At 41.9% G+C, this 4,127-nt stretch overlaps 1 protein-coding gene across 4 annotated transcripts in view; it reads right to left on the reverse strand.

The window, feature by feature from the left end:
- LOC107677935 (interleukin-1 receptor accessory protein-like 1-B) overlaps positions 1-4,127 on the reverse strand; it is a 153,767-nt gene that overhangs the window by 149,005 nt on the left and 635 nt on the right. The window lies entirely within an intron of this gene.

The following is a 4,127-nucleotide window of genomic DNA, read 5'->3' on the forward strand; positions in this document are numbered from 1 at the left end:
GTGTATGCGAATGTGTGTGCGTGTGTGTGTGTGTGTGTGTGTGTATTGGTGCTGTGGGATGGTTGTGTGTCCCATGAACAGAAATCAATAAAGCGACTGGTGGGGAATTGAAGGAATTGACCAGAGAGGAAAATCTAATTATAAATTAATTTGCAGAATAGATTCCAGCTTTGAAAACCTGCACTCACAAATTTTATTTGTTCCAATTGTGTCACCATATGCTCGTATCTCCCGCGGTCTCCTACCGACAGACGGGTTTATATCTTCCCAGAGAAGCTCTTGCTGAAAACAGGAATGGGACCAAAGCATCTGAACGTCTCATCGCTTTAACTAACGAGCGAATTCGACATCTATAACAAAACGTCACTGAGAGTTTGACACGTTTCTCTCTTCATCGTGCTTCTTTGTTCTGGTGACAGATCACGTCCGCCCGTCACCGTATTTAACAGCCTTTAATATCAATTATAAGGCGACGAATCTGTGCCGTGCTGTTGTGCCTTGTTTGAAACAATCCCTGTCTTATCTAATTAGCGGCTCTTTGTTCATTAGTATGTATGTGTTTGTGTGAGCAGAACAGACTCCTGACCTGAACGGAAACTGATACATTGATCCTGACACCGTTTACCACAGTCTTACGTTGAAGTATATCCTACCCATTCCTGGAGCATCTCAATCCATCAGAGACGAGATGCTTTTACTTCAGCCACTCCAGGACAGGAGAAATGAGACTGTGATAAAACTAATACACATTTTCTAAGCCAATCAGCGGAGCCTGTCATGTGACTAATGACTCTGATGATGTCATGCAACACAATCACTAGTGACGTCACAGACCGCAGAGCGACAAATATAAGAGCATCACATGCTTTTCTCATGAGACACTGAGAAAACAGCTGCTAGAAGATCAATATTACACATTCATGAATATCAGAATACACTACAATATTATGTCACACAAATGAGTGTTAGTGGTGAATATAGTGCGGTTTCCCTGTGACTTTCTAGGTCAAAGAGAAACCAGAAGCACTCAGTCTTGTTCAAGTATTTGCTTCAATCATCAGAGGAGCAATGAAGCGGGTCGCGGCTGATAGATGATCATTATGAGAGGCGTGTGAATATCAACTCAGTCTATTGAACATCATACTGATGAAGATGAGCAGACTAATGACTGCAGATCCGATGATAGATCGCTCTGATATCAGCGCCGTCCACTGTATCACAAACACAGAACATCACATAGGACGATGCTGTCACCAGTGTTACTTTTAAAAGTAATGCATTACAATATCGCGTTACTCCCTAAAAAAAGTAACTAATTGTGTTACTTTTTATGGGAATTCGTTACTTTTTCTTATCTGGGCTGGGCTTGCTTGTTTGTTTTAAATATAAAAACTTCAATTTTTGGCAAATGTAAAAGCCCTTTCACACCAAAAGTGAAATGAATAATCCTCAGGCTGAAGGAAATGTACATTCACGTCTGTACAGTAGAGCGCGCTGCTCAAAGAAACCTTCAGCTGTGCTGCCATTCTGGATTACATGAAGAATAGGACTCAGGAGAAGAAAGTTCAACACTCTTCAGCAATAAAAGAAGAAACAAACACACTGGAATTGGATCACTGAAAGTCAGAAGCAAAGACACTGGTTAATAAAATGGCATTAAATAAAGTCAATACATGAGAAAACTATTTGAAAAAGTAATTTTCTTGTAAATTAAAAATTGAAAAGTATATTTTCTTGTAAATTAAAAAGTAATGCATTGAAAAAAGTAACCTGATTACGTAACTCCATTACCCCCAACACTGGCTGTCACCTCTATATTATCACCATACTGTTCCTATCATGAGGTGAGCATTTACAAATGAGGATCTCAGCGGTTTTTGCTCTAATATATGTGATGCACGAGGGTTTTTTCTTCTGAAAAAGCATAATGGTGTTGTTCACTCAGGTGTTTCATTAACATCAGCGCTCTGAACGTCTCTCACTCATGCTGAGCTGGTCAAGGAACATGCAAAGCACATGTATTTTAACAGATGTGTAATCTGTGCAAATATGAAGACCTGTGTGTTTGCTCCGTGAAAACAGATGCATCAGCTGAAAAAAATAATGTTTCTGCTGATAGAACTAAAACAATCACAGTAAAATCCAAGAGAAAATGAGCAGAGATCTCATCATGTGAAGCAGCCTGAATGACTCCTGAAGCACTGAAGATATGCTGAACATCAGGAGGATTCACAAAACTATAGCACATTCAGATTCCACGCTCTCTTTCTCTCTTTCTAAGGTTTGGTTTCAGACGGGAATGGTTTGTCTCATATATTCTGGGAAACCCATTCATACGCAAAACATCAGAATCTGAGATCACATGATACAATCAGAAACAGGACATCATGTCACATGTCTCTCATTCTGGGTCTCATTTGTCTCTAAACTGTATGACTGATGGTCGTCTCGGTGATCTCCTCTGTCTTCACAGAATAAATCATGTTCGTTCATCAGTATTTCATATGCATTTGCTGCCAGCTGGACTACAGCAGTGTGGTCACCAGCACCTGCATCTGAAGAAGGACTTCATGAATAACGAAGCACTGCTAATAACCGGTCAGATGCGACCGCAGCCTGAACAACACGGACGGACCTTATAGACAAATAATCCTTCACTTTACAGTTCAATCAATATCCTTCAGCTTCATGTTGACCGAACTACTAAATGAGCTGGAGTGAAGTGTGCTGCTGTATATCCAGACGAGAGCTGAGCACTGGGGTTAAATACATGAATGCATCATGTTCTTTATACAACTGAATATTTAAATAAGGATGAGACAGAATTTAAGTCATTATTACTGTAATGTTACTGTAAAGCTGCTGAAATAGTGTCCATTGTGCACTATATTCACTTTGCATATTCTCTTCTGCACATTTGCGCTCTTCCCAGCAGTGACTGCATGATGTTGAGGTTCATCTTTCACACTGAGAACGACTGAGACACTCAAACACAACTATTATAATGCACTGACGCTCAGGACGCAAACACAGTGCTTTAGGAGTCTTTGAACAGGATGATCGGTGTACATTGTTGTAATTTCGTTCAAAGATCTTATATTTTCACTTATTACTGGCCTTCAGGAGCTACAGGAGATATTTGCATATTCTTACTTAGAGCAGATGTTTCCCAGAAGACAAAATAAGCACAGCTCTGCAGTGTATAATGTATACGATGCTGTGATGGACCGGCACTGCTGGACGCTCTCAATATTCACGTGGCGGCACATAAACCCAATTCTCCAGGTGTGACGCGGGTCGATTTATACCTGACCTTTTGCTCTACAGATAAGAGGAAGTAAATACCATTAAAAGGTCACATCCTGACTTGAGCGGGACGACGCCACAGAAAGCCTTACATTAAAGCAGCGTCCGCCGCGTCGCTTTGCTTTTACCGTCCAGCAGCCGTTTGTCACATGAGCTGATCCCAGTGCAGATGGACCTCCCATCAGGCTGTGTTTGTTGTTCCTCAGGGATCTCATTCATCATGTTAGCTGTGTTTCTCCTGCGGTTCCACCTTCAGTATGTTCCCACGTGATGTGTGCAATACGCCTGCCGTCACACCCCACTGCTGCAGATTAGTCCTGATAATAGCAGAGGAGACGCTCCCACCACAGACACCGGAGCGGCCATCTGGACCTCAGCGGGACAACAGACACGGCTCTGCAGCCCTACACACACACACACTAAACACACACTATACACACACACACACTAATACACACACGCACACACACACTAATACATTAATACACACACACACACACACTAAACACACACACACACTAATACACACACTAAACACACACACACACACTAATACACACTAAACACAAACTATACACAGACACAAACTAATACACACACGCACACACACACACTAATACACACACACACACTAAACACCCACACACACTAATACACACACACACACACTCACTAACTCACTCTCTCACACACACACACACACACACACACACACACACTAAACACACACACACACTCACACACACACCTCACTCACTCACTCACTCACTCACTCACTCACTCACTCACTCTCACACACACTCACTCACACACTCACACAC

The sequence above is a fragment of the Sinocyclocheilus anshuiensis genome, unplaced genomic scaffold, assembly GCF_001515605.1.
Source record: "Sinocyclocheilus anshuiensis isolate Anshui unplaced genomic scaffold, SAMN03320099.WGS_v1.1 scaffold1085, whole genome shotgun sequence".
NCBI lineage: Eukaryota > Metazoa > Chordata > Actinopteri > Cypriniformes > Cyprinidae > Sinocyclocheilus > Sinocyclocheilus anshuiensis.